General features: G+C 41.7%; 1 long non-coding RNA gene across 5 annotated transcripts in view; it reads left to right on the top strand.

Moving 5' to 3' along the window:
- The window catches only part of LOC108492392, a 111944-nt gene that overhangs the window by 16662 nt on the left and 73655 nt on the right, over positions 1-21627 (top strand). For all 5 annotated transcript variants that reach the window (XR_001873092.1, XR_001873093.1, XR_001873095.1 and 2 more), the window contains exons 6-7: positions 1667-1814; positions 2731-2919. This is a non-coding gene — a long non-coding RNA (uncharacterized LOC108492392). The remainder of the gene's footprint in view (positions 1-1666; positions 1815-2730; positions 2920-21627) is intronic.

Genomic DNA, 21627 nt, shown 5'->3' with positions numbered 1-21627 from the left:
TCGTTTAGCTCTGCCTCCTTTTTGATTGGAAAGTTGTCCCTGTAAAATAACCCCAGCTGGTGTCTGAAAGAGAAAGAGTTTCTGCATCTTCTGTAACTGCTACTGTCACAGTACCCAGAGGAGCATCTCTCATTTTAAACTAGAGGAAAAGACTGTTCCCACTGTGTTACTGTGGTACCGGAGAGGTGATGGGGCTGGGGACATGTTCAAAAGGAGAATCAACTTCAGGCAAATGTCTCTTGGGGTTGCTTTCATGACCTGTCCTCAAGGATGTCCAGTGTTCAAGATCCCACACCATCCCCAAGTGCTCCGTTCCACTATTTCATCATCCCTACTGCTGGAAAAGAGGCCTTTACACCTCACCTGAACCTCCCTTCCTGTGATTTAAAGACTTACTTCTTGCCCTAACCCCTCAAAAACTCCAATGGGTATACATTATGATGCTCTGCCTGCTTTAACATATAATGTTTGAATTTCTGAGAGAACAGAGAAGAAAGCCAACTCACATCTCAGAAAGTGACTTAGGGGCCTTTCTGGCTGAGCAAGGTCTTGACTGGAAGACAGAAAACTCCACTCTTACTATTCCAGTACAGATTTAAATCACTTACATGTGTCCTGACTGATAGTATTTAGTGAGTGGCAAGGCTTGGATACTGTGAAAGGAATATGAGAAGGAATATAAGAAGGTGTGTTACAAAGAGATTGTGTTTTCTTGGTATGCATTTGCGATCTGCCATCCTCAGGAGGAGGAGCAGCAGTGATTCTGGAACCTCATTTTGATTAGAGTGACAATTACAGGTGTGTACCAGAGTCAACAGTGAAATACCTGAGCGCAGTAAGACAGCAGGAGATCTTGTGGTGATTATTAGTGGAATATTTGTAACTATGTCCAAGCAATTTACTTGATGAGTTATTCACAATACTCCCTGTTGGCAGAGAGATTATTGAATTTATATTAATGAGGAGCGAAAATTATTGGGGAAAAGGTTAGTGGTTGTGGCTTTAACTGGGGAGCAGAAAGAAAATCCTCCCTTGGGTCGTTTACTCTATTCTCTTGACACTCTGATAGAGCAGAACTTAATTCTCAACTGATCCTTCTATCTCATGTTGAAATGCCTGAAGTGATGATGATCTCATTCTTTTGAGCTATGACATAAGGTGTGAGTGTCAGTCTCGGCAGGTGACCACATCTCTCAGGGAAGTTTCCTTGAAAACTTTTTCAAGCAGCTAAACAACCCACTTCAAGCGGCTAAGCAACAGATGATCTTTCCATGTTTCACCAAAGCTTCAGGAAAAGCAGTGGTTTTTAAGTGTTCCACAGCCGTTGTTTTGATTTTGGAAAATCCATTAACAACAACAACAACAACAACAATCATTCTAGTGAGCTGAATAAAGCTGAACAAAGCTGAACTGGCAAATCGCAGATACCCAGAAGGAACAGTGTCTTGTTTATAAGGAAAGAGTGTGGTTACTGTGGTCGGACAGCTGGGCTACAGGCCAGGTCATGCCTCCTAAACATATTTTATCTAACCTCATGTCACAGGCAGGATGTGGGGAATGTAAGATCTTCTCTTCTGAAAGGTAAGGGCCATTCACAGAGAGTGTAGACTGGCTCCCTTGACAGCTGCTTTGCCTTACACCCGCTGAACCTCTACTTCTTCATTAGGGTATCAGAGGAAATTTCTAGACCTGCTGGGATCAGAATTGGTGCAGATCCACCTCAGTGGCTTTCCCCAGGCAGTCAGAAAGGCAAAGACAGGCTGTAACCAGGCCTGAATGGACCCGTTCTTCTCAGCCAACCGCTAACACTTAAGGTATGTTTCTGCTTGGCAAGCACGGGGTGTGACAGTAGCACATAAATCATGGGTGGAGCTAACATGGTCTAAAAACTGTGAGGTGGTAGGTAGAGTCCCTGGAGAGTCCTTGCTCCTTTCCTGGCCACTGGTGTTGCACAGGGTGGCTGGAAGAAGCCATCAAGGCTACGGAAGCACCTCGGCTTGGTTGGCTAGAGCTAAGGGGACGTCTAGTGGTGACATTTTAAAATCCAGATTTCCCTTTAACTAGAGGCATCTAGTTTTTCCACTGTTGCTGCAGCTTCCTTTAAAGTGATGGGCAGAGGCAGCAGTGAGATTAAAGGTGTCTTGTGTCAAATTTCCCTTGTGAAAGAAACCGGCAAATTGAATTACTGGATACAGGCAAAGCTCAGCTCTTAGTCTCTGTGCTGCAAACCCTGGGATGGTGGTGGGACTTCCGAATGCAGAATGGGTATAACTGGTGTAGAACTGATGCTGTCTTCCTGAAATAGCCTGATGGGTTTTATATTACCTCTGCTCTGCAAGTGGAGACCCCAGACCATAATAAAAAATAATTTAAACTTTGTAATTTGATTTTTTAATGTGAATTTACAGAATATGTAAGACATTCATGACTTACACAATGCAGTGAGACCCTGCTGTATGACACAGACTTTCAAAAGTCAGTTGCTGATTTCTCAATATAGTACACCGATTTTCGCAGTCATATTTCATGTCCCCTTGGACAATAACTGGGGACTTAGCATGGGGTAAAACTAAAAGAGACAACACTGTATCCCCTTTATCCATATGCTTATATACTGCTGTGACTAAGGAGAATGTATGTAAATACAGATATCCATGCAAGGCAATGCAGTAAATAAATATTGAACGCAGATTAAAAGAGGTTTACTAATATCATCCTGTTTTCTTTTAGGATTTATGAAAAATTTCCTTGGCATTATGTGCTTGGTGGTAAGCTTGCTCTGAGGGAATGTGCTCGCAGAAGGACAACTCTTTGGCAAATTTATCTTTGAGGCTGTGCCAGTAACAGCTAGAGGAACTCAGGTGCAGCTCCAAAAAGGCTGCTCCCCCACTATGAGGACCATTGCAACAGGCAGACATGGTAATGTAGTGCTAAACTGCCTTCTCTTTCTCACTAGTCTGAGAAATGCAAAGTTTTCTCAATGCAAAGGAACTAATTACTTATTTTTCAGGCTATTAAACCAAATGCAATGTATACATGCCCCCCGATGTGCTCTGGCATTACTGCTGCTGCAATCACAGCAGGAAAGGATTTTGCTGCTGCTGTTGTCATATTTTTCTTGTGGCATGTTTTTAGACAAAGCTGTGTCTTGGTTTTGGATTTTTTTTTAATGCACTGGGAAACTTCTGCTCTCGCTCCTTGGCCAGTTTACTTTTCCAAATCCCAGAATTAATTTCTTTGAATGTTTCTTTGTTATTTATCAGTAAGTCTTCTTTTTTTTTTCCTTTCTCTTTCTCATATCATGAGGTCTTTTTCCCCTCCTCAAACCAGTGACCAACAGAAAGACCTTGAGTAACAATCTCTCATCCTTAACCATCTAATTTTTTTAGCCCAGACTTTTCTCCACCATTCTATCTTTTGTGTGTTCAAAGCCAGTTATTACCTTGATTACAGAGCATCCCATCATGATGAAATAGCTCTGGTGCTGAGCAGGAGCACAGGCAAAGCTCAGATACCTACCCTTTCTTCAGACAAGCTTTCATGCTCCTGTGCTTAGAGACTGATAAAATTCCCCATGTTATGTACTGAAGTACTCATGTACTGGTTTCCTTTTCCATGGATCCACAATGAAATGTGGTGGGTTTGTTCTGTTTTGTCTTCTTTTTTAAAGTTCCCACCCAGATGTTTCCAATTGATTACCTTTTCTTTAAATTTAACTTGTTTCTATTTAATTCTTACATATTCTTCCTTACTTAACATTTTTGCCAAGACTTTTACTACTAAGGACTAAGAGGAGAAGGGCTGCATGTGGAGGCAGTATTTTTTTCCCAGTGAGATTCTCTTTGCCCCTGCTACACAAGTGTAAGTAGTTTTAACTGTCTTATTTTATTTTATTTTATTTGAGTGAGGAACAGGTAAGGTAGTTGTAAAAAAACAGGATCTGAGTTTTCCTTTTGCTGTGCTCTGACTTTTCCAAGCCTTGTGAAGTACTGAAGGGGTCTGGGATGGGAAAAATCAACAAATGCCTCTTCCTTTGTAACAGCATGTTCTGCAAGGGCTGCCTTTCCGTTGTGATATCCCCTCTTTCAGCCTTGCTTTGCTCATCTACACTAACTACCACTACTTTGGGCTGCGCTGCAAATAGCAAACCACTGAAGGAGAGGAGGGGTCCTCTTATTTGGAAAAAAAGCTTCCCTTTTCTAGATATTCTTGGAATGAGTTTGGCATTATCTTGTTGCTTTCATGAAGGATTTTGTCATTTGCTACTTTGTGACATGTGGCAAATCAATTTGAACTTCCCAGCTCTTCTGCAGCACATCACTCTGTGTTCCACCTGTCCTGCCAGACAGGTTAGATTTGCACTTGTAGAGTCTAAGCAAGCATGGTATTTGTATCAGTGATGGAAATATTTTCTCCTTCCTCATGACATGACTGGGCAGAGTGTGTATGAAGAGTGGGTGTGCTCAGGTACAGGCAGTGTGTGTGTATCAGGACTGTGTTTACAAGTGATGCTCAGAAGACCAGTCCCTGGGCTTGCACTCTGCTGCTGCTGCTGCTGCATCCCTGGCTGGTGCTGCCCGTCCCTTCTCCCGTGGAACAACAGTGCCAACTGCTGGCTGCCGAGCCTCGCCTGCCAGAACCGGCTGTGCCTGCGGGTGGAACTGGTCCTCTTAAGCTTAGTTTTAGGGTCACCGCTACCTAAAACAAAGCATCCCTTTTCTGATGATTTGGGTACTTCGCAGAAATATCTCGGTTTGGTGGTCCTTGTTTCCATACCAAAATAATATTCTACTGAGCTCAGGTGAGTCTGGGCCGGTTACCTTTCCTTGTGACATTTCTCACATTCATTTCAAAACTAATTGTTAATGAAGTTTTAAAACTCTGTGTCTCTCCTCCTCTCCCAGGGCTGGCTGCTCAGAGCGAGGAGAAGGTTTCTGCTCTGAGCAGTGGAAGGGCCATGAAAGGTGTTGTACGCTCCCTGGAAGATTTTAATCATGGAGTTGTGGTAGCAATTTGCCACCTACAGATTTGAGATACACATACGTGTTATAGCCACAATGAACTCTGGGGAAAATGAGATGGTTTTTTATGTATTTCTGCACAGGGTACTACACAGTGGTTTTGTTCAGGGAAAAGAGGGAAAGAAAATGGGGAGGATAAGAAAAAGAAGACGATATGCAGGTGTACACGTAAGTGTCATTTTGTTTGAATTTCGGTGAAATGCTTTAATAGAAAAAGTAGTTTGTTTGAATTGTTGTTTTTTGTTTTGTTTTGTTTTGTTCTTCACTAAGAAGAATATCAAATGGGAAAGACAGGCCTGTTTCTTTAAATATTTCCTGTGAAAAAGTGCTCACATTATTTTTTTGCTCTGTAAGGCTCTGTGTTCCCTGTCTCCTTTCCTTTTTGGCCTGTGGTCTTATTCTGGGAGGGTTACAGTGTTTGCAGGAGGTGGCAGTAGAGAGGACACATGTATGTGGAGTAGGAAACGGGAAGGGAAAAAAGTATTAAAAAAAGAAATTTAGAGAGCTTTGCAGAGAAAGGGGAAAGACGGTGAATGGGTAAAGCAATAAACTTGGGAGAGATGATCGGGGGAAGTTTGCAGAGAAAAAAAAGGGTAGGGATAGGAAAAGACAGGCAGCCAAACAAACTGAAAGTGAGTTTAATGAGTCAGTGTTTCTGTGTGTTTCTGGCACCTCCCGAAGGGCCATTTTTTACTTGCTCCCAGCCACAAATGTTCTTCATAATTTTTGGAACAGAACATAAGAGGAAAACTAATAAATCAGCTATTCTTAAACATATGTGACAAGTCCAGGCTGAGGCGCAGGTGAACCACAGCCATGTGAGGTCTCTTAAAACCAAGTTGGAGAACTTTGGCCACCACCACAGGTTTAGCACTGCTTCCAGCCCTCTGTTACTCTTTCACTCATGTGGTGTTGTGTTCCCCCTCCAGCCCCAATGTCTTCATAAGGAAATCTAAACGAGGCAGAAAGGAGAAAAAAATAAAACCAAAACCCTCAAAAAACCAGCAGTATTTTGATGCTACCTTGAAAGACAGGAACATCAAAACTCCTCCTGTGGAACTGAAACCTCAGGTTTTGGGGAGTTTGTTTTCAGGTGAAGCTTATAAATCCTATGAAAAAAGTAGCCCTCAGGCAGTCTGTCATTGTAGCCCCAACTGGGAGCCCCAACTGGGAGCCCCAAGCTGGCTCTGGGCACTGTTGGGGATGGGAGGGCCACCACACTCCACTCAGCAGTGGAAAAATTGTGTGCAAGCAGAGTTCTGCTTGTGTAGCGGGTTCCATGCCAGTCAGGTGTTATGCTAAATGTCAGGAGTGGGAAATTGGAGCAATTAGGGGACAATCTCAGTCAGTTTTTCAAGCCATGCAACAAAATATTTCTTGTGAAAGAAATTGACATTCTGTGAAACTGATTTCTTAAGTATCATAAATCACAGATTTGGGGTTAGAAAGGACCTTAAAGATCACCTAATTCCAACCCCCCTGCCATGGGCAGAGACACCTTCCAGTAGACCAGGTTGCTCAGAGCCCCATCCAACATAAACACTTCCAGGAATGGGGCATCCACACCTTCCCTGGGCAATCTGTTCCAGTGCCTCACCACCCTTACGTTAAAGAATTTCTTCCTTATACCTAATCTAAAGCCACCCTCTTTCAGTATGTACTGCTCTGTTTCTAATGACAGTGTGTTGAATTTTTATTAGTGATGTGAATAATTAAGCCTGATGTCATGCCATTATTTGTTATTTCTTTTAATTAAACAAAATGAAAATTTTGCCAGGACACGTGGTTGCAATTTTCAAGAGTCTTGTTCTAATCACACACTGATTTATTTTACTTTCACACAGACAGGCATTCCTCCTACACTGTATGTTTCTCCAAATAAAGGGAGCAGGCTACATGCTTTCCTATCCATGGCAGGCCTTTGTCACTGAGATAGCCAGCCTCTTACTGAAAATATATTTATATGTATAATATATTATTATATCATTAAGGAAACTTAATGTTGGAGCAGAACTGAGCATACTCAACGGAGAGAAAGTGCACATAAAGGTAGGATGAGAGGCTGGGGAAGGCAGAGAGCTGTTACTCCCTGTACCAGCCATAGGTTTTTCCTGCGGTGGGGTGGGATGCCATGGGGACAGGTGAGGTGGCTGTGTTTGCTGTCCCTGCAGCCTGAGCAGTGGCAGTGGTGCTGGGAGCTGCAATGCCGCTAGATGTCCCTTGTCACCCGAGTGAGGTAGGCGGCTCATCCCCACCCTTGAGCTTCAGGCATATAAGATGTAGTGTTATAAAGAAGCCTGTGTTTCAAGTATTAAATACGGAGAAAAGTTGTGTCTGTATTAAAAAAAAAGTCTTGTATCAGCCTGTGAGGTAATGTTGGAGGTAGCAAGGAAAAGGGTACTTCTTTAGCCACTTTATATTTAATTTTTGTTGGAACATACTCCACCACAGGGAAGATTTCATTTTGAAGGCGTATTTACACCAGGGCAATTCAATATTTCCTGATGAAAAAGAAATCATGCTAGGAAATGCTGGTTTGGTGAGCCTAACATCGTGATTTCAGCTAACTTTTCCCTGCTGACACAGGCCTGTCTGGTGCAAGATGGGATCCTGGCATCCTGCACCAGTTGAGCTGGTGGAGGGGTTTGGGGGGGAAAGGACCTACAGGCTTTCCTTGCACCTGCTTAATGATTTTGCCATTTTAGGCATGTTCATGTTGAAAAAGGCCAGAAAAAAAGATCGCTTCTTTGAAGAACTCAGCCCCTCCACCTCACTGGTGCAGCTGTAGCCCCAAAGGCTCAATGTGCCCCTACAGAGCGGGGAAAAGGCTGGTGGAAGAGGGAACAGCTGCTGAGGGAGGTGGACTGGTATAGGCATATGGCATGGAGCAGGCAGAGCTAAGGGCAAGAGGCTGCAAGCTCTTGGAGGCAGTGTCTAAAGGGGGCACAAGGAAACCTCCCAAACCTGCTTCCACCTGGCCTTCCAAAACCTTTCCTTATGCTTCCCAGCCCTTGTGTCACTCAGTGTACACAGATCCATGTGGAGCCCATGCTGCTCAGCCACATGGCTTGTGTTTGCCTTGTGGCTTGATTTTCTCTCCAACCAGCTGTGCTGATGCTGCCGTGCCAGTGGTGTTCTTGCCCCTCCAGACCAGTGTGACAGCTGAGTTTGAAGGGCAGCCTCCAACAGCAGGAGTGTGCCAGCCTCTCAGCAGCCCTGTAAGAGTTAATGCCTCCCTGTGCCCATATTTTCACCACAGTGGAAGCTGTGTTTCCATATGTCCCTAGCTTCCATAGCTGGCGCCTTGGCGTGGGCATCTGTGCCACTCCGCATGCCTGTGCCCTTGCAAAGACTCACCTGAACTTGTGCTGGGCAAATCCTCCCGCTCCTGGTCTCCTGCAGTGCCCCGTGTGCCCTCTGCACGTACCACGGCTGCACAGTGGGGTGTGCATGCCCTTAAACTGCCCTGAAAGCAACCGCATGGCTCAGCTGACCAGCCAATGCCTACCATGTTACGGACTTTTCTCCAATGTAGGTAATAACTGATTGACTGTCACCTGTTTCTCAGAATGAGCTGCTGCGGTGCGTGACTGCACAAACCAGGCTGTTGTGTATTCAGAGTCATATCTGCCTGCCTGGATGACAGAAATGAAGCATTTGCTGCTTTCTACTTCATTTAAACCTGCGGGAGCCCATAGGGCGCATCCTCCTTGTGCACCAAGGTGTCCATGTGTGCCACTTGTCAATCAGGGACTTCTTCACCAAGTGACATCTGAGCAAATCTCTTAATAACAGAGGGACTACACACAGATTATTGTGATCATAATTTCACCAACATAGCCTTTATGACTAATGGTGATGCTGGAGATGGAAAACCCAGCTCGATTCTCAGATCCCTGCTGGAAAGTAATAAAATAAAGAAGAACAAAATCTGTGCGTGTATTTGCTACCAAACCTTTGAAAAACACAAAAGTGGAACCCTGCCAATGTGATTGCTGGCAATTTTTCAGAATGGAGCCTCATTCTGAGGTAGGATTAGAAGTGGAAGTGCATTTTGGGTCTCTAACATTAATGTCATGTTGCTGTGTACAAACGGAGGGCTTACAGTCATTTGGCATTTGTTGGTCTCTATTTTAATTATTGTGTGCCACTCTTAACACCTTCAGAGTATTTTTGAACACCTTCTGATAATAGAATAATTAGAAAATAACTTCATCAATCATAAAAAAATGGTGCCTATTTTGTTAAGGCAAAGAACTGACAAAAGAAGTACTTCAGTGGAAGTGGTCTGATAAAAATGGAGCCGTGTTTCATTTTGCTTTGTTGAGAACATGGATGAAGGCAGGCTGGCTTTTATATAGTCTTTTGTTCATCCCTGGGCAATGGCAGAACTCGCAGCTAAATTGTGGTGTCAGAAAATTCTCTGACGGTAGCTGAGAATGATATAATATCATGTAAACTCATAGCAACAACAAAAAAAATTCCTAACCCATAGCTCAGATTTTGAATATCAGAATGAGCCTTCAGTACTAAGAAATGAGCCTGCAGTACTAAGAATACAGAAAAAAATTACTAAAATTTGTCAAACCCAAGAAGACTCACTTGATATAACCAGGAGCAAAAAAAAAAAAAAAAAAAAAATAAAAGAGGAATGTAAATGTAATTTTAAATTATTTATTTCATTCTCTCTCTTTTTTCATGTTAATATATCCTTGGCTCCTAGTTCACAATGACATGCTAATTACAAATGTAAGAAAACCTAACTTTTTATTGTGCTAATTAACCTGTATGTCACATAGACATTTGGGGAGAATTTCCCATGCTTTCTAGTGTGAATGGAAGGAAAGAGCAGCGGTGCTCACTTAAAACTGAATTTTTTTTCCTAGTACCTTGCAAAAAGGCATCATTGTATTTTGATTAATCCATGCTTGGTCCATCTCGGATGTTTCCATGGAAACAGAATTTTTTTCCTTGATGGAAACTGTTAGGCTCAGGAAAGCTCCTCATTGCACAAAACCATCAAGCTCCTAAAGAACCACTTGTTGGAAATTTAATGTGCATAAACAAAACTCCCAAATTCCTCCTTAGTGTTATTGTTGTCAATGCTAATAGAGAACTGTTTTCTTAATGACACACAGTGGTGCCTTTTCACTCCACAAGAAAATAGAATAACAGTAGTATTCTTTCCATTGCAAGAGAGTACTTTCCTGGTCCAGAAACAATTAGCCTGCAAACCTTCCAAAATTAAATTTTAAGAGTTCTGATGTGTGTATATTACTTATTTCTGGATCCAAATAATTTGGCTTAATGGTTGTTAAATTGTAATTGATTTTATAATGAAGATTATTCTTGTGTGCCTCAGTTTGGGTTATGGAGTTTTGTTGGGGTTTTTGTTTCATTTGGTTTTTGTTTGGTTTGGGTTTGGATTTTTTCCTCCCAAAAAGTGTATACTCTCTTAATGGATGCTACTGTGATATTCGGAATACCATTTGCAAATCAACCAACAGAGGGAGCATTTTTCTGTTATTATTAATTTAACCAAGTAGTTGGAAACCTGACCATCATTTCTCCCATTATTTTTGGACAACATATTTATTGCGTAAAATTAGAGGATTTCTTGACCATTAAAATGTCTTGGTTCAGAGCGTTTTAGTTTTAAAAAAGTCCAGTCTTAACTTCTGCTGACAATGCGAGTAGCTATTTTAAATTGTTGGGTTTATTGCTTGTAAATCTAGAAGTTTTAGACCACAGAGTATTTATTACTTTGATTAATAGGTAATTGCTGGTTAAAAATACATTGAGGAAAACAGTTCAAACTCCTCTAATTTATATTTGCCTTTTATTACAGTGGCATTTAGGAGTACTACCCAGACTCCAAGATCTCGTCATACAAGAGCCCATAAAAACACAGAATGTAAATAGTTTTGTTACAGTAATGCCCTGATGCTAGTGCTTGTGTGAGGGCAGAGAAAGAAAAAATCTATTGAATGGAAAAAAGAAAATCACTTTGAGAGCTACCACACTTTTTAAACTTCTTTGAGACATACTGAAAACAGCAATTACATATCAACTAAAGGAAAAAAATGTGGAAGCCTAGATATTTCTTGATACCTCTTTTATGTGTTCCCTATTAGAATGTGAAGAATAATAATGATGATGATGTTGATACGTTCACTATCAGAATGTGCATGATTATGATGATAATAATAATAATAATAATAATGTTTTGCACCCTGTGTTCTATCCTAATCTTTGCTCTTAAGATTTTGGGGTACTGTTACTTCTAACTACTGTAACTGCACTCTAAAATACTTCTCTACTGTCAGCATGAGATGTAAAGCAATTGCTGCTCTTTGCAGTGTCTCAACAGGTCGGAGTCAGGTACCCAACTGATTGACAAGGGAGGCTATGCAACACTTTAGAACTATTAAATAAGTAGAAGACACCAGGACCTGGCTGCAGCAATCTAAGTGAGACTTGATGGAGGTTCAGGGCTGAGCATCCCTCTTGGCTGGGAAATGTGACAATGCCCAAAATGGTCACATAGTCAGGGTCTGGTGGTGACATACCACAAGCTTGACTTTGCAGAACTGTGCTGCCCAAAGACCAGGGTTTCTTTGAGGACAGTATTTCTCCTTTATAGGTGGAGCTGCATTAATGAGTGTTCATTTTGAACCTCAAGAGAATCATGCATGAGATACTTGGAGGTAGTAAGGTCTTCTAGTTACTGAGATTTTTTTTCCCTTGATATTGCTTTCCCTGCTGATTAAATTGAGATGGAACTCTTTGGATTGCTATTTGTCTAACGCCCAAGAATGAGCAACCCCAGGAACCTGCAGAGTCTAGGCCTCTTGGGAACAGGAAGACACAGTATTAGTGGCATTAACAGTGCCTTAAAATTAAGGGTAGAACAGTACAGTCTGCAGCACTGCCATGTGCAGGAGAGGGAGAACCCTATTTATACGCCAGCAGGCTATTCTGGGAGCGCTAACACTGGGAGTGAGCAGCTGTGAGAAAAACAGAGAATAAGTGACAGTACACTCTGAAATGGAAATCATAGCAAAGCGCCATATGTGTTGACTGAGTAGTACCGCCAGCGCCCTCGTTTCAGTGCTCTGAAGTGATAGCTTACAACTTGCTGGATGAATTTTCCCAAAACTGCTGTTCCACACAGTAACCTCCAGAATTGCAGCTGTTCTGACTTGTATACAGCACATGGGATAACAGTGGTCAGCAAAATTCAGTCTCGAACGCTGCTGGAAGACCAGACAGGAACTGAAATATTTGCCTTCCCCATTGCAGACCTCATTAACACATGTACATATCATCCCCTGGGAATGCAGTTTCCTGATCATGAGGTTCTTCTATGAGCAACAACGCAGATGGATTCCTGCTTGCAGGAGTCATGCATTGCAATGTTTACATTCACCTCCTAAAGCTTTCATACAAATATGAGAACAGAATATTAATTCCCTTGACAAGGCTGCTTTTTCACACAGTTAGGTTGTTTATTTGCCTACCGTGGTTACTATCAATAGTTTCCTTTCAGTTTTGTTCTTGGGCTCTTTAAAGATTTGAGAAGTTCCTGTGGGCCGTGTTTGTCTGTGCAATGGAGTAACTCCTGCCAAGCATGTGTATGCAGCCAAGGGCAAGCCAGGACTTGTGATAGTGGGGATCTGAGGTGGGCTTCCTAAAATATGTGAAAAGCCAGACTATTAAAAGAAGTCAGGGCTCTGTTATGGCCTCATCTCTCATATCACTCTGCACTTAACATGGTAAAGCCTTGAAAATCCAATGGTTCTTGAACACTTTGGCTCCATCACAGGTGTTAAGCCCTTCACAAGTGTTAAGCCCTTCTCATCATGGCAGCTCCAGGCACCAGTTTGGAATCACTGCAACTGCAACCATGTGTCCATCCTGGGAGGGCGTCCCAGACCCAGAGGTCTGTGCCACAGCTGTGACCCCACTTCTGTGCCCTCTTTCTTCCTCACCCTTGCAAATCCTGGGGGAAATCCATCCTCAGATCAGGCGTTGCTTTGAGAATGTCTCAGTTCTCCATCTTTGCTGCATGTGCATTGCTCTGCCAGCACGCCTAGTGGTGTCTCAAAAATGCCACCACGCTTTCTGATATTTCCCGTGGGGGAAACACACTGTTCCCTTCCCAAAAACCCTGGGAGGACATGGACATACTCACTACCTGCATGCTCAAGACCCTGGAGTGACCTAGGCCAGGTATTTGACAGCTTCAGTGTCAGTGTTTTTTCAGTGTTCCCCACCTACAATCTTCTTTACTTTTCATTTTCTATCTGAGGTTCATGTACTTATGCATAACAGTAAATTGTGCACTTAATATCAGAGGTTTTCCCAGTAACTCTTGTGTTTAATTAACCCTGGCAATTTTGCAGTCTATTAGCTTTTCAAAAAAGATATGCATTTGTCTTGTGGGAAACACCAGGTAGATGCCAGATGAACTAATTCTGCCAATTTATTCTTCTGGATTATTTGGAAGAAAGAAACAAACATCTTTGTGGTTTGGTACCAGAATAAGTTAGGCGTCAGAAGCAACTAAATCCTATTTTCAAAACTGAGGTTTAGAGATATCCAACTCTCTGTGTCTTACTGAAAATCCTGAGGATGCAAGAACGTAGTAAAATATATAACAAATCTGAGAACCTAATGGTGCTGTGAGCAAGCCAAGAGATTTCCAATTCTAATGACTGTAGATATCCAGATCTCATTGACTGTTGAGTTTATGTGCCTTACCATGGCTGTTTAAAGGTCATGCTGAAAGATTAAACACAAGGGGTTTCTTGCTGGTGTTGATGAACAGGAGTAATTTGCTGTCATGATGCAGCAGCAGCAGCTGTGCATGGGAAGATTGTCAGTGGGAAGGTGCTCTGGATTAAGTTAAGCACAGGGTTTGGGGCCACAATTTTGGAAGACTCTGCAGCCGTTGCTTTCATCTTAATTGGCTTCTTATTTGGGATTGTCCTCTTCCAGATGGTAAACTCCGAGATTGTGGAAATCCAAGGTGAAAACTAGGGCACTGAAAGCAGCTTCTCACCAAAATTCCTCTCGTGACTCAGATTCCTCTCACCTCGCCGTGGGCGAAGAGCACTGATGCAAGAACAGCGGTTCCCACAAAGAACCGCAGTTCAGAGAGCAGAATTATAGGCACATGCACATAGCTGTGTGGTTAATCGTGAACAAGTGGAGCATGTTTGGAAAATGTTGCATAATGTAATTACTCATTTCTGTGCTGCAAATTCCTCGGGGAAATTACTGTTGTTTGAATGTACACGTTAGACATATGGCCATTGTATTAATGTTCTGTTCAGGAAAAAAATACATTGGTCAATAATTTGACCTAAGTTCACGGTTCTCTTATGGTTCATCAAATTAGTCAGAACCGTATTTGCTGAACTTTAAAGCATAGTTATTTTGGGGCCCATGGGATTTGAAGGTTCTGAGTCAAGGAAACGAGCTCCATAATGTTTTTTATTGACACCAGTTAAATATTCTTTCCTGGTGCATTCAAATGCAGATAATACTTTTGTGTGCCTCCAACTCAAAAAATCCAAAGAATAATTAATTTTTCTAAATATTCACTCTTTAAAAACTAGTTGCTTTAAAGTGTTGTGAGCTGAGTACAAAAATGGCTTCAAATCAGAATAACTAAGGCCGGGGGTAACCTTTGGAATTATCATTCTTCAAAAGCTATTGCCATGCCAGGGCAAGGGAAATAGCTGAGAGAACTTTTGGTAATGGTGTTTGAAAATACCATATGTATGAAGAAAAGAGAAATTGCAACCTAAAAAAAAAAAAAAAAAAAAAAACAATAAAAGGAAAGGAAATTCTAAACATAAAATACCAAGTGGTCTTTGATCTGCTTCATTCCAAGCTTTTTTAAAAGTTGGCCTATTCCACTTTCAGTTCAGACTTTTTGACCTTCTTTTGCCAAATCAGTTTGAATGTAAGTACAGGTGCCTGGGAAGGTTACAGAAGTTCATGGGTCCAGACCCTTGAGGCATGTCCCGTAGCTGTCTCGTAATCAGTTACTTCTACAGAGTTTTGCAGGCAGTGTAAGCCATGGCTGTGTAATCAGGGTCTTTCACAGCCTCAAGAACAACCTGTGGAAATGCCTAACGAGTGTTAATGGGCCTAACAACCCCGTTGGCCAGTCTCACCTGGACCCTCCAACCACATCATGGGCAGGGGAGTCATTTCACTTCAGCCTGGAGGTGCTGGTCCTCTCTTAAGTTTCTGTGAGGCTGTGGTTTCCTGTTCCCCCTCCTAGGTAGCACCTGGCTCATCCTTTGCTATGCTGTAGACTGTCAATGGACACCGCTACCCGTGTTCGGCATTGTAAGTCTCTGTCTCTTAGTGAGGACCTGGGTGGTGGGATGTGACCTTCTTCTCCTGCTTCATCCCTGTTGTGAGAAAGCTGGGCTTGTGTCTCTCCAGTGGTAAGAGGCTGATTCCCAAGCCAGTTTCCACCAGGATGATGATGTGGCTGTTGTTACCTGCTATTACTTGGCATGCAGGTCAGTAACCATTTTTATATCCTGCACCTGAAAAATTTTTAAGACAATATTGTAAGCTTCAACTCATATTGCTCTTATGCTCATTCTTGTTTATCATAACTCGTGTGTTTTGCTGTATTTTGTTGTTATTTGCTGCTTCCTTTATTGACATGAAAATTTTCATCCAGTTGTGATGGGTATTAACTAAGTTAGCTCTATACCATCTAAAAGACCTTAAATTGAGGGTTTGAATTCATTTTAACTAAAGCTTATTTGATCTTTTGTAGCTCAAAAGTTGCAGACTTCAAAACCAAATTCTATGTTTAACTTTAGTTTCAAAAAATATTCTGTAATTTAACTCAAATTCTAGGTTTTATTTTGCTGGAAAATATTACTGTGTGCCTATAATGGGAGTTTTTGATCTCAACAGTCACAAGACACATGAGAAAAAATAGTTTTTCATGCTAAACATTCCTGTTTACACTTAAAAACCCTCAAAAAACAAAATAAAATACAAACAAAAAAAATCAAAACAATCACTTTTTTTATAGAAGGCTGCAGCAAAATGAAGGAGGGATTGCCAGAGGTTCTTGGCAGGACCAAGCAAACCTACGTAGCTTGCATAACTTCCTTGACTGAAGGTATAATGCTTAGGAAGATGGTTTTGTTGGCTACTTTGTTATGTCCACAAAGTATTCCGCAAACTTGGGCTTGTTCAGCACTCCAGGAGGGAGCCAGCTCTGGAGTGAGATTGCTGTAGTCTGTTGGATGTGGTACTTGCTGGAGATGTGAGGCTCTGTCTCGGGCCTTAACTGGTGAACACAAATACTCTTTTTGCATGGTTTTGTTTTGGCGGAAAATGAATCAGTTCTGTGGAGATCTGGTGAAAGAAGCCTTCCTGGCAAAAAGTGTAAGTCTGCTTCATGATTTGCCCCCATGTCTTGTGGGGCTGTTGTGTCCAAGCATGTAGAGTGTGCATTTCACAGCTGTCCAGCGAACTGGGGCTGAATTTTTTTGTGTGTGCATCAGCCTTAGCCTGCAATGCACTTGGTGACCCTCGAGATGATGTGTGTGGTAGCTCCTGTTGGTATTGTGAGGGAAAGGGGTGTGCTGAGGGCTGATGGGGTACTCTCAGAGTGGGGGAGAGGAAAGTACCTCCCAAAAGCTGGTGTAGGATGAGCTCACTGCAGAAACTCAAGGACTGTGCAATTTAGCTGCTAACAGTGACAAAAGCGTGATTGCATGTGAACTGTGATGTTTCAAGGCCACATGGTTTTCCCTCTTCCTCTGTGGTTCATCATAAGTTTGGCAAGCAGCAGACCTCCCAGCTGAAGGCTATTTTCCAATCCAACTTTTGGTATCTCTTCTAAGGACTAGGAGCCCTAGGGCAATTCACATTAAAGGTCACTAAGTTTTTGTTCCATAGGAATTTACCTCTATTGCCCTGCTCTCTGGAACTGCTGAAGCAGAGAAAAAGCATGAAAAAATCTCTCCAAATCTCTGATTCTTACATCCGATATCTACCAACTTTGCTTATATGTGACAAATGGTTTGTTTTCTTGAACCAAAGGAGCCCTTTGTAAATGATGCAGTTTTCATAAGAGTTAAAAATATTTTTGCCTTTTTGGTTGTGATTTTTTTTTTTTCCAAGTACAGTTAATTGAATTTCTCATACTAGCTTTATAGTCTTTCTGGCATCAATAGAACATTGCTGAGCTATTAAAACATGTGACCAGAGCCCAGTCATGGCCTGGCTGGTATTGATCTTGTTGGCCAGCAGCACCAGTGCAAGCAGCCCTGTTGCTCTGTCTGTGTTCTGTCCCTTGTCTGTTTGGGAATTCTGGCCAGTGCAGGGCACTGGTGGAAGAAAAGCACTGGAATTGCTGAGGAACAATGTGTGCAGGGGGAATAAGTGTGCTGGGAGCTCCTGAATCTGATATTGCCACTGAAAAGGAAAGTAATGGTCAAACTACAGCCTTAACTCATGCATGCAAAGAGGGCTTAGCTTTAGTGGTGCAGCGGTCAGAACCATTTATCCTACAGCATGGAAACAGAACTGATGTTCTTGCCTCTGTTAACACAAAGAGATGCAGAAATGCTCCCACTGCTGAAGCCTGGGTGAATTATTATACTGGCTGATGAAGAGGTTTGTACTCCAATTCCAGTGGTAAGCCACTGAGAAAATAAGTTTAGTTTCATCCTAGACCAATTTATTTCCACCACACTTGGACTGAATCACTTTTGGGGACACTTAAGAATATTTGTGCTCTATAAAATGGCACAAGTAATAGATTTTATAAAGGTATAATACACTGGTTTGAGGCTTTCAGTGACTCACATGCCTTATGACTGTCTTCTACCTAAAACATTCATAAAATAAAATCTGGTGTAATTCACTTCCCAGATCTTACTGATAGTGTGAAACCACAGTCATCCAAAATGCAAAATATTTATGTCAAGCAAAATTCCCACTTTGTCCTGTGATTTAGATCTCCATTCCTTCTAACTATAGTTATTATCCATCACTCTGAGTTATTGCTTGTTAATGATGTGTTTGTTTCTTTGATTAAAGGGTTTAATGTCAATAAATTTTCCAGTCACTGTTTATCTCAGACTTCTTAATCACCACAACAGTCACCACAATGTCTAGTCAAATAAATCCCATTTTGACCTTATTTTTTTTTTTCCCTGAGGGAATGCATTCTCTACTAAACAGCGCTTTTAATATGTTGGACAATATTAACATGCCTTATCATTCTCCCCAGCATAAAATAGCTTCTACCACTCCTCAGATAACCAGTTCAGCATCTCTTTTTCCTTAAGCCTAAAGCAGAGTTCTCAGCACCAGTTTGTTCTTGACAATGTCACTGGACATGAGGCTAAAGGCAGGAAAGTTGGGCATTTGTCGGTGTAGTATGCAAGTCTCCCAAAACAAAGATTCTGCAACTTGAAAGCAGCTCTCCTACACCTCCCAAATGCAGATCTGCTCTGTAACTGCAGGGATGACCCTCTGAAAAATGTCACAGTTATCTGCTTTTCCCCTTGAGCTTGTCTACAGGCAAAAATAGTGCTGCTTAACATCTCCTGCTATCCAGCAAGGCGTGTACGTGATCGCCATTTTCTATTCCTGCTAGTAACTATTAAAGGCATCAACAGGATTTTTTTTCCTAGTAAGCATAGGAGAAAATGCTTGATGGCACTTCTGGGTTCCTTATTGAGCACTTGTAGCAATGTCTCCATGTCCAACATCGGGGATAATCTGGGTAGTCAGCAGCTTCACGACTTGGACCAGTACAGAGAGAAAGGGTGTTTTTTTAGGCATATCGAAAGCTGATTTAGCTTGAAACTTGCTTGGGTATTTGTAGCAGCCAGTTCAACACAATCTGTAAAATTTACCAAAGGAGACAGGTTGATATCTGGGATGCTGGTGGTAATGTCCCCGATTTCTGTGGTTAAATTGCTTTCAGAGTCCAACTTGCTAGTGTAAGAGTAACTTGGACAGGTCCAAGTTAAGGGCAGGCAGGACCATTGAGATCTACTGTCTTGTGTAACATAGTAAAAATTATTTTCCACAACTCATTTCTGAAACTTGCTTTAAACGTGCTCATTCCTAGGTTAGCTGTTTACTGCAGCGTGCACCTGCTGATGATTGATGGAAAAAGATAGGGTATATTAAACTGTTACCAGGCACATTTTGTCTATAGGTCTGCTCAGTCAATACATAAGCATGAAAAGGGCCTATGTTCCTTACAAAAGGGTATCTGGACTTTAAGTTCCTACCAGAACTGGCCAACGTTTGATGATCTGTTATTCAGAAATCAAATTGGATATGCATTTATTACATAGCAAAGCACTGGGTAATTTACTTCTTGCTACATTTTTTTCTGCTCTATACAGGAATCATCTTTGCAAGAGCAGTCTTAGGGGGCTTGTTTCTCACTTTCTCAGTTATCAGTGGATGGTGTGGCAGGTATGAAGGGGTGCAGCTGTGCAGCCCCCTGCTGGGAGGGACCAGGGACTTCTGTACTTTAACAGAGAGGCAAGAGTATCTTTAGTTGTCATTTCCAGGCAGCAAGTCCTTCTCCCTGTGCAGTTTTCCATATCATGTGCTGGTGGGTCTGTTATTGAGTGAGCATTTACCTCTAAATATGAATATGAGAGGTCTCTCTACTCTTTCTCTATTTTTTCCACACATCTGTTTTTTCTATATTTTTTTTATATTTTACTTTTTCATGAAAGTATTGTGCAGGAAGCAACATCTGCACATTTCTGTCCTGTCTCCTCAGCATTTGCCACCTCTAGTGTCCTGTCCTCTCCAGATCCCATCCCGTCTCTGGAAAGTTGTCTGCAACACAGCTCCTCACTCCTTCTTGTCATGGTTACTTTTTATTCTTATGACAACCCGAACTTAATTTCAGCTGACTTGGATTAGATATCTTTTGTGGGAAGTTACACTTAAAAAAAAAAAAATACAAAATTGTCACTCACTCTTTGACAAAAACTCAATAAATCATGTCAGTTTTCCTCTACCTCCAGTTCAAATAATTCAGCCTTTTCTTACTGTCCTTACCCAAGAAAATACTGCAGGGTGTTGTTATCCTGGGTGTCTTCTCCTTGAAAGACACACAGGGGACTGTTGTTTTGGTTTGAGTTTTCTGTGGTTCAGTTGGTTGGTTTATGTTGGGGGTTTGGGTTTTTGTTATTGCCGTTGTTGGTTTTGTTGATTTTTTTTCATTACACCTTAAATATTGTTATTTATTGATTAAAAGGAGGTCAATTTTTTAGAAATCAGAATAGAGCTAACAACACCATTATGTTCACTGTTAGAATTGCACAGGTGCAGCTCTTACCATATGGATGCTGTGGTCCATGCTCACCAGAGCTGTAGAAATCTGCCTAAGTCTATTCATCTTATACTAATGTGAATGTTGGATGTGTGATCAACAAGGCTGGTGTTACATCAGTAATGGAAGTACTTTGAAGCTATGCAATAGCAAACTGTTTGTGTGTGAGAGGGAGGACAAACACCAACCAGATAATATGAGCCACTACTGGAATTTTTTCTTCTTTGTCTAAGTCTTCATTACCCACCATAAAATTTTTTAGTAACTGATCTGTAGGAGACATTTCTACCTTTCTATAACTCTGTAGGTAGAATTCACTTATTTAGTATGCATTAGTTGACCTGGCAGGAACGGACGTGTTTATATTTCACAATTATCAGGACTGCTGTAGTTGGTGATGGTTAAGTCATTCGCCAGTTGTCCAAGTTCCCTTTGGGATTGCTTTCCAGCTGTGCATTCCAAGTCCATTGGATTCACATTTCAGGTTCAGCTCTAAATTCTTGCTTGGTATTTTGCATAAACTCAGACTGAATTAAAAAGTTTCTATGGCAGCTAATAACCAAGCTCTTTGGAAGATCTGATAAGGGCATTCATTGCTCTCAATTTTACTTTTGCAGGAATACAAGATGGAGTCTGAATTCCCAAGATTTCTGAAAGATCTGCTAAAAGCTCACTTGTTTATTCCCTTGGGAAAGATTTGCTGATAATTTCATTCCTTTTGCTGAAGCTTCACATCTTCCAGTTACTCTTTCCCTGCAGAAGTTGTAGTAGCATTGCAGAAAAAAACCTTGGACAAGCCAAATGCTGTTCTGCACAAATTAATTCCAAGGCAATCAGTTACTTTGTCAACATGAGTAAATCTTCTTTGGTTTACCTTCCTACTTTTTGGATATACTGCAAGATATATGATTGCTGAACCTATTGCTAGGGGTTCCTAAATCCAGCTGTCTGATATGAAAGAGGCTGCCAAAGCTCCACCCCCACAGGTCCAACTAGCTGCGTAGCTGAGCATGTATTCCCAATAGATGTGTGCACAAACTTGTGTACACAAAGAAGGACTCACAGGTGAACACAGGCAGAAACACTGATCGCTCATGCAAAGGCAAACAACGCCGACAGACTCACACTGTTCCCATTTCTGGCTGATCAGGTTGAAGGTATGTTAGTGGGAAATACAAATATGCAATGTGGGTCCATCCAGGTGATGATCTTAGACACTCCTACTCTGCAAATGGCTCT

The sequence above is a fragment of the Lepidothrix coronata genome, unplaced genomic scaffold, assembly GCF_001604755.1.
Source record: "Lepidothrix coronata isolate B3197 unplaced genomic scaffold, Lepidothrix_coronata-1.0 Scaffold10, whole genome shotgun sequence".
Taxonomy (NCBI): domain Eukaryota; kingdom Metazoa; phylum Chordata; class Aves; order Passeriformes; family Pipridae; genus Lepidothrix; species Lepidothrix coronata.
Note: the sequence above shows the minus strand (reverse complement) of the source record. Positions and strands in the feature narration are given on the sequence as shown.